The 9,646-nt window shown below is 43.0% G+C and overlaps 1 long non-coding RNA gene across 1 annotated transcript; it reads right to left on the bottom strand.

The window, feature by feature from the left end:
• Positions 1-280: 280 nt before the first annotated feature.
• Positions 281-5,492, bottom strand: LOC134136179 (uncharacterized). The gene is made up of 3 exons (XR_009957444.1): positions 5,360-5,492; positions 4,162-4,296; positions 281-1,197 (listed from the first exon to the last, which is right to left on the bottom strand). It is a non-coding gene; the product is annotated as an uncharacterized LOC134136179 (long non-coding RNA).
• Positions 5,493-9,646: the final 4,154 nt, after the last annotated feature.

Raw genomic sequence — 9,646 nt, 5'->3', positions numbered from 1 at the left:
GTTGATGAAGGAAATGTAGATGAGTAATAGCAGATGAGCTGCTGCTCAGCTGTTCCTGGTAACCCTCAAACCTCTGGAGGTAATTGATCCATTCTGATCACATTTGAAAAGAAGAGGAACAAATTTCAGCGCTATCTGGATTCGTACAAATTCTGTGCAAAATTAGGCAGCTAAGGAGAGGAGAGAGTGACACTGCAGATCACAGTCTCTCATATGGTAGGCATTTTATAATGGACTTTACCTGTGGAAAAGGAAGTTAGGGGACAAAAGTCCAAAAAGGTGCAGCAAACCAGGCTTTATTAACTCTGATGCTCATAGACAAGTTGTATTTGACTCTGGGCAATTATCAGGCTAATAATGACATATCCAACTCAGCACGAAGTCTTAGACAAAGACAGGGGAGCTTTAGAGGCTATTCAGTTGCGTGTCATCCTACACACATGATCATGCTCCACAACAATTACTATTGGAATATTTTTATTTTGCTGTTACACAAAAACAGCCTAAAGATAACTCAGCTAAGAAAATCAATTGCGAAAATGAGGGAGATAATTGTCTCCCAAAGCAGTTGAAAAAGAAAAGTACTGCCATTTAGATTAAACAACGCATACTGACTAGATAACATAATATTTATTTTTCTCCTTTTTTTTTTCTTCTGGTAAGAATACTTGCATAAAATGCCATAAAACAAGTCCTAATTCTCATAGCTTTTCTCTTTTAAGCCTCAACACTGTTTTATTTGTGTTTTTTTTTTTTTTTTTGTGTTCAAATTCAATGGGAAGATTGAAGGAGGACCTTAAAAGACTCCCATATTTTCACTTGGTTCCATTTTTTAGCAGAAAGAAAAAACAGACTTGTTAAAAGCTGTTAACAGCAATACTTATTTCCAAAAACGACAAGAAAATGTTAAAAAACAAAAAACCAAACCAAAACAAAAGAACAACACACTAGGGAACTTTCACATTTAGCCTTTTTGTCGTTGTTGTCTGAGGTCACTGGGAGTTTGCAAGACGGCTGCCACGGCAATGGCCAGTCTGCGACGTGCTCCTTAGCTTGCCGCAGGGCACGTGCTCTTCCGTCGCCTCGCCTACCGTGGAGCAGAGCAAAGCCACATGCCATCAAGAGCAGCATGCTGGCACGAGCTTTGGTGGACATCGAATTTGCCTGTTGAATCTATATGGAGCCTGTCCAGATAACCTGAAGGAAGAAATGTCATTTATATTCATATTCCCGAAAGGAGGAGAGAATTCTTGCAAAAGAATTAGAGGCTGCTGAGAGTGGCAGAATGCCAGGTTTTCAGACAAAACCGAGGCTGCTCTGTGCGGGCACAGGAAAGGTATTGCTCCTCTCTGGAAAGCCACTTATTTCTACGTGGACACTGTTTGTCATCAACCTCCTGATGTTTCAGGATGCTGCATAAGTATAGTATAGTAATACCTTACCATATGATAAGTAGCTGTAATGAGCTGCTGCAAGGCAAGGAAGGAGGAAGAACACAGTGGACTATTGTTCCCCCCCCTCCAACTCTCTCTCTTAGCAGTAGTGTCTGTCCTAACAGTCTAGTCTACATTATCAGGGTCGTGGTGGTCTTCTCCCCAACTGCTCATGGCTGTAGCACAGCGTCCTTGAGAGACCTGAGGCAGAGCTGAATCAGGCCTCAACAAGCCCCGTGGGCCGTAAACCTTCCTCTGGTCTCAGAGAGATCCCTTTACCTGTTTTTCAAAGATTAACACACTACATCTGTTCTTTCGCCTAAATAATTTATGATTTGCATTATACATGTCTTTCCCTTCTCCTAGGTATGTAGTTTTCCTGCAGAACCTCAAATAACTGAAAATAAGTCGTATCCTTCTGATAGTCTAGTCAGCAAGTCAAGTTATTTCATTTAAAACCAGTCAAAATTTACTGTACAAATATTCACCTTACAACTGAAAAGGGTTCAGGATCTCCTTAATTTATACAAGGAAATGGCACATACTGAGACAGATGGAAACAAATCTCCAGCTGTACAGCCTACTGACAACATCTCATGCACTTAGGAAATTCTCCAAACATCTTACTCAGATAAGAGCTTAAATCTTGGACTTGGACTGTTTCACAGAGGAACACAGAGGGAAGAGCACCAAGATCAACCGTATGATGCCTGGCACCTTGTGAGATGCACAAAAGATGAGAAGCCATTTATATGATTTCCCAGCATTAAGGCTGGTGTTCTTAGCCAGTGTCACACAGGGAAAAAGGCTTAAATGTATGTGCAAGACAAGGAAAAATGGGGATTGGATTTGTTTGATTTTACCATCCTATCTTAAATCCATTTTTCAGACCTTACTGTTCCTATCACTTCTAATTCCGCTTTCACTGCTTTGGAGGAGCACCAAAGGTAACTCATACGCCAGAAACAAGCCACATTAGCGTGATGTCTCTGAAGCGTACAGATTGCCCTCAGAGCCAAGCAACTATAATCAATGAGATTTAGGAGACTTGCCCACTTCTGTCATTTAATATAAATGTGCAACAATTCAGTAATTTCCAGCATTTTTAGGAGCCAATGAGATTAAAGGTTGATTTTGTTCTTTGCTGGGATGTCCCAGTAATACTGTCCTTCCTGCTGGCCAATGGAAAAACGGTTTTGGGAGTGCACAGAGCACCTGCGGGGGTGGTAAGCCAGGCCAGGAAAGCAAAGGCATGATCCTGTCTTCCCAAACATGCTGCTTCTCCTCTGCAATCAGTAAGTGGCAATACATGGCAGAGGGAAAAGAGGGAGAGAAGCAATGCCAGAGAAGGGAAGATAGGTAACTGGAACAGTAGTAGAAGTGGAGATACCAGAAGACAGGAGGGAGAGAGAGGGCAGGAAAGTGCTAGTTTAGCAGTAATAATTCTCTAAGCTAGATGTGGAAATTTCTGGCAAAAGAGGAAAACACGAGCAATTTAGCTCCAATATTGAAAAGGTGCTGATCATAGCTAAGTCTCAGTCTGATGGGACCAGCCACAGCTGCCTACAGGCAATACATGACCTGACAGCACTCTGGCCACAAGAACTGAATAAAGGGGAAATCTGAGGATGGAAGATAAGTTCCATGGCTAAAGCTAACACAGAGACAGTTCACTCTGCAGTCTGACATTAGCCTCCTAGTTTTCCTAGCACCATTTTTGGCCAGCTGATCTCAGAGCAGTTGGCAACACTCTGAAATAGAGCACTATATACCTGAGAGCAAGAAAATACATCAGCAGTGTTTTGCATACAGTTGGCTTTTCAAACATGTTTTCTCACCACTTCTGAGCCTCAGCTACTGAGTACGTCGAGAAAGGAAAAACTGTTCCTATAAAACCTTGCATATGACAAGAAGAAGCAGCAGTGGGGTTTTTTTGTTTTGTTTTGTTTTTTGTTTTTCCATTGTGCAGTTCCTGAGGAGAAAATCAGAGGAAGACGTGGAAGAAACTAATAAAACCAAGGTGAAAGGCTCGTACATGTAATGCCTCAAGTCAGTGCCAATCCGAGGTACAGTCTGCTCTCTGTGTAAATACAGAAAGTGTCCAGCTGAGAGACAACTACCCAAGCAGAACCGGCCTCTATAATTGTTAGTACCAAGGCAAAGATTACCATTGGTCTCAACTATAAATCGTGGAGAGACGGAGGCAGCTGGGCTCCTGCACTGCAGGACCTTTGTTTTGCTGCATGCCAACTCAACAAGTGTGATCTGCCAGCCACAGAAGTGGTTCGTTACTGGTTTTTATGCTTCAGGAGCTGTATTCTTCCAGGTTTAAGATCATACTCTGCGCTGCACTGTCCTACAGTCTCAACAGAGGGTGCCAACTCTGTTGGCATTGGGAAAGGCATTGGGAAGTAATCATGACTAAAGAGCTTTTCTGTGTCAGCCACCCCCTGCCAGCCCCAGTATCATTTAATCCAAAATGATACAATTCCATAGGCCAGAAAATGTGGGGAGTTAGTAAGCTGGTCTTTGCTTATCTTTGTTAAGAGAGGTCAAGGCACCAGCACTGTCTTTAGCCCAGGATTTGTGCTCCATGGGAGCTACTAGATATCCTATTTCCGATTAATCATTTTGAGGCTCTTTCTACAGGAGTACCAAGCTGGTGAATTAGGCCTCAAAGGGAGCAGACTATCCAATTTCAGCATGTTTGTCATTCCTCTGGTCTTACCCATAAACGCCATCTCTCAGCTGAGCCCTGTGTTCCCTTCCCCCTGCTCCTCCGTTCTCCCGGGCTCCAGGCCTTTGCTCCTCCAGCTTATTTTAAAGCTTAGTGATGCAGAATATCAGTCCAACTGAAGGATATCTGCCCAGAGAAAAAAGCCAAAGAGGACATTTTCATCTTTTTCACGGTGACTTCATTGTGACGTCTCCACTCCCCCACCAACACTCCTTTTTTTTGTTTCTCCATCAGGAAAACAGGGGTTAAGAAATAAACATCATAATTTGAATCTTTGGTCTATCCAGATCTTCCTCCTAACAGTTCAAAAACCACATCTCGCAGACTACATAGTCAACAACCATCTCTGATTGCATCCTCGAACGAGCACTACCCCCAGTAAATTTTGAATCTATTATGTTTTTTTGTGTATTTTCTGGGTAGATAAATAAGAGCAGAAGTTTCTCGAGATCAAGAAAGAAGCAGAGCACCAAACTACAGCAGAACGGCTGTTTTGTTTGAACTGCTTTCCGTGGGAAAAAGAAACTGGCTCCTGGAGACACTTCTAAGCAACTGGAACGTCCCGAGACTCAGAAACGCCTGCCTGGGGACGGCACGCGTCCCAGGCGCAGCTGCGTAGGAAACGCGCCGATGTCATTCTTTCTCCATTCTGGGGACGGGGAAAAGATTTCCTACAACAACGTATTTCCGCCCGTCTCGGGAAAAGCTACCTTAATAAATAAGCATTGCAATACGAATCTTTGCCCTGTCTCCATCTGTTAAGCCACTACAAGACTCAGGAGATGGCCTTCACACAAATAACACTACGTATAAATCACGGGCTGCTCTTCAGTTCTCTCTCAGAACCCCAGATTCAGGAAGTACAGATAAATCCACGCTACTAGGGTGAAGGACGTACCTTGAAGGGTTACGGAATTGCCTAGGTCCTTTATTAGCAACTGCTAACATACAAATGGACCTTATGGAGCATTGGTCTTTTTTTTTTTTTTTTTTTTTTTGGCATTTAGCAGTGTTTTTTCAATTAGTAGCTGGATGACACACTGAGGAAATGCCAAGCAGTTTCTGCTGGCCCCAGGGGAGCGCAGAGGTTATCTCGAGGCACGCTCTCCCCTGCAGCGTGCAAGACAGAGCATGGGAAGAGACCCAGGGCCCATAAAGCTTCTCCAGAGATATTTCTCTCCCATCTCACCTGTGAAGCAGTCCTCTTTTAACATATCCAAAGACTCTCCCAGCTGTGTTTTCTGCACTAAGATTTTGCATAAGCAGGCGTAGACTTTAAGGTTACAGCAAAGGAGGATGAAGAGTGCTAATGAACTGGATAGCAGCACACTTTTCTTCAGCAGTGAAGCAACCAGCTGCAACTGGAGAATAAACTTGGATGAACTTGGCCTTGGAAAGCAAATTATGCCTTGGCAAGGTGGTAGGTTGCTATTTCAAGAGTAGGAGGGTCAGTCTGGGGAGTGAGGTTTACCACAGAGATGAGATATGGTGAACATTTGAGTCGATTAAGTAAAATTATCCACAAGTACAAGCTGAAAGCAGGAGAACAACAGCTTTCTGTTCCCTCTGGGATCGATATCTCCCTGACGTCCCCAGTCCTTTTTTATATTAACAATACCTACTTTCGTTCAGTCTGTGTGCTAACCTTTTATTTTATGATTAGCACTCTTCTCTGTTACTAAAAGTCCTTGCTAGCTCAGATCCATTTCAGTTATCTTTGTCTCTTTTCCTCCCAAGCTTTCTAACTTCTCTGCATCCTTACTTCTACGGTCTGCTTTCTCTATACACATCAGTCTTCTGAAACTTTGATAATATTCATTTGTGTTTCTTCATAAACTGTCCAACAAACCCTCATAATAATATTCAATATTTTGAAATCTCCAAATCCTTTCTAAGGCTTTCAGGTCTTGTGCTTTCTATACGTTTCTTCCAATTTCCTTCCAAGCCTTTAGCTTTATACATGAGAATGCCCGACAATACTATAATGTCATTTTGTTGTAAACATACTGAAATATGTTCAGATTCCTGTGTGCAATGGATACTCTGACCACACATGGGGTAGCTAAAGGCAAGTACCATTTCCTAGGAAATCCACATCTCTTTGGAGCTGCTTCTTTGGAGGCTTGGACTCCCGAGGCTGTCAAATCCTTTAGCTCTGTGCTCATTAGCTCATCCCATTTGAGCACAGAGGAAGTATGACTCAGCTGTGCTGACCCAAAACTTCCAGAGCAGCAATCACAAAAGGTCAGTAACTGAATGTTGTGGGGACTCGTGACCAAGGACTGGATAAATCTCTGCATCTCCTGCTTGAGTTACTTGTTTCATCACTAAATAAAACACCCATCAGTGTACCCAGGAGGTTATCCAATATTTGCCATCCTCAGCCTTTACGACCCCGGCATGGTTCTGCCTCCAACAACGGCCTTGGCTGGCTTCTCTGCATCATGCTTGCATCCTTTCTACTGTATAAGGTGCTATATAATACGTAGGAACTTGTTTTTCATATATTGGCCTGGCATGAAATGCTCTAAATGCTATTTTTATACTTCTTAACTGGACGTCTTGTCACTCACATTCTAGATGGCCTTTAAATTTTTTTCTGCGTTCTCTTGCTGAGGAGCTAAAAATGTCTGCTAATAAGCTTTGCAGCTCGACCCTCACGCTCTGCTTCTCTTCCCACCAGTCCCTTCTTGTCCACAGAGGTCCCAGGCGGACATCCCTAAGCTCATACTCCTACCCAGCTCCCCAAATCTCGTCTTTCCCTCCATTTGGAGCATTTTCCCTTGCAGCATGCCAGATTCCCTCCCTGCCCCCAATACTATCTCATCTACTGGTTACTTCAAAAAAAGCACACAGCACTTCTGTCACCATTTCCATGTAAAAGTACTTACGGTTCTTGTGACAAAACTGTCATGGCAACTTGAAGTTTGTTAGGTTTCCACATTATACATAATCTGCAAAGCTGCACATTATTAAACATGTTCTGAAGCTCCCAGCTACTTACGAGTTATTCCATTGCTGGCTCCCACTGCTATATTCAGTCAACATTTGTCATCCTGAAGGAAACTTCCAGATTAAGTTACCGTCACTCCAGGGCACTGAGGAGGGAGGGAGGTGCCTTGAGCAGAATTAGAGGAGATCAAAGTCTCCAATGCTTTTCTGGCTCAGTCGGTGGACTGAGGAAGAGCTGCGCGAGAAGAGGCTGCGAGGGAAACACGGTGGCTTCTGCATGCATCTGCTGAGCCTTCAGATCACGATACAACGGCCGTTGCCACCTCTTTTTGACCATGTGCTAACATTCACACCCTGAGTTCCGTCAGCCAGCCTCAAATAAACGTACACTGACCCGCCTAGACGTACGCTGCGTAATGCATCGCGCTCTGCTGAAACTGTGACAGTGCTGAGGAGCCCTGCGCTCCCCAGCGTGAAGCCCGCAGACCTCGACCTCCCAAAGTCAGACGTGCAGTGCACATCTCTGCTGACGACATTTCGTTCACTGAATTCATTTCCCGCCGCACTTGACTTGTGAACACCTATTCTGAGTCTGGCTCAGCCTCAGGTTTGTGGCAGACGGAGTCTCCTTTTTTCTTTTTTACTAGGCAATCAGGCTGAGGTGTGGGGAGACCATTTTATTTCCTTCCTGATCTTAATTTTAAATGTAGTAAAATGAAACTATTTTTTTCCATCAGTTACGTGATTTTCTTCCCCATAGGCTTCAGACTTTACTGGAAATACTTCATCCTGCAAAGTAAAAAAATCATACTTTAAGAAAGAATACAGAGACTACTAAGACTTTTCTCTGTGGAATGCATTAATTGAATTTTAATTTTTAAAACTTCCAGTTTTTCAACTCCCAAGAAACTTTTTGTACAGTACAGAAACTATACTAATGGATAAATAATTGATAAACCAGTTATTGAGAATTAACATAATAAATTGCTTAATGAATAATTTAATAAAGTAATACATTGATGTTCTTTTTTTTCCTGTGTAGGCAGACTGATTCTAGCTTATTCCTTACCTTGATGAAAAACCATATTTGCTCCACATTCCCTGAACAGCTTGAAGAGGTTTATTCTGTATTTGATCTCATGCAGGCACCCTGGGGTAAAAAGCTCACAACAAAGTTTAAAAGAAAAGAAAATGCCTATTTGCCACTAGTTCTGGGGAGAGATCAGGCTAAAGGACACACTTTGCCTTCCCAGAGACATTCTCCACAAGGCCTGGAAGTGTCCTGAGGTCCTTCTTCAACGTTACTTAGGAAGGAGAATACCATTAAAGATCTCTCCATCAGCAAGGATGACGCTCCCAGGAGCTGCTACCCTTTTGGCTACCCATGTTATTCACTGGATGTCCACCAAGATGTGCGATGTGCTTTCCTCCCACTTCAGTAAAGTCTAAATGCAAAAGCAGCTACTGATAACTTCTTTTTAAGTCAGAATTACCTGTAGTCACGCACCTCAACGGGATGCGCTCTGTAAACCTCGCCCCAGTCACATTAAGGACGCAGCTCGGTCTCTGCAGTGTATGAAACATTTGAGGACACAGTCCACAGCCTTGCCCCAACGACAGTACCTGTTCCTCCTCCATAAAATCCCTTTTCTCCCTCCTTGATGCTGCCAAAGCAAGCAGGACAACAGCAGGAAGCGTTGTGGTGTTTTGCTACCCTTTGGTAGCGCTGTAGTAGCAGGTCTCTAGACTTGCACTTTTTAATAGCTTCAAATGTTATGTGCGTTTTCTTTTCCGTGAAAGAGCCCTCAGCTCTTCTATCCGAACTGTAAACTTTGCATCCCAGCAAACCACACTGCGTCGGTTGCTAAAAGCTGATGTAAAGGATTCTCCTTACGTTAAACTTAAATATTGCCACAGCACTTAGAAAAGGACTGTGCACAAATGTTGGTAGACTCTGAACTTAATGGCAGAACAAGATAACAGGCAAAAAGTCGCCAGCAACAGAAGGCAGTATAACAGCATAAACTATGACGGGTGTATGAAGGACTCGCTGTCTACATGTAAAAGGAAATAGAGCCACAGTTCAAAAAAAATGGTAAAAATAATCTGGATTTGAATAATCTGGAAAAAAACGGATTAAAACAGACCACTTCTTTGTACTGATCTAATAGCAGTTCACTTGTTGTTTCTATTTGACCTGGAAATTTAATCCAGTTGTGCTTGGTGTGTGTACAAATATGGGGTATTACTCATTTGAGATGACTGAGCAGAGTTTGGCCTCCACAACCCTTAATACTAGCAATTGCTTACCAAACACATGGCAATTACTGAACTTACACATGAGTTAAAATAGGATCAATAATTTCAGATTTACATACTGCAAGGGAAGCATGCTGGACTGCAAGGCGCAATTTCTTTTTTACACGACAACTGTAACAAATTGCATTTGACAGTCCGTGAGGTCCTCATTTTGCGTGGAGCTTTGAGATGCCGTTTTATAGCCAGGCAGGATCAAGCTGAACCT

The sequence above is a fragment of the Rhea pennata genome, chromosome 2, assembly GCF_028389875.1.
Source record: "Rhea pennata isolate bPtePen1 chromosome 2, bPtePen1.pri, whole genome shotgun sequence".
NCBI classification, from domain to species: Eukaryota; Metazoa; Chordata; class Aves; order Rheiformes; family Rheidae; genus Rhea; species Rhea pennata.
This window is presented reverse-complemented; position numbering and strand designations above follow the sequence as displayed.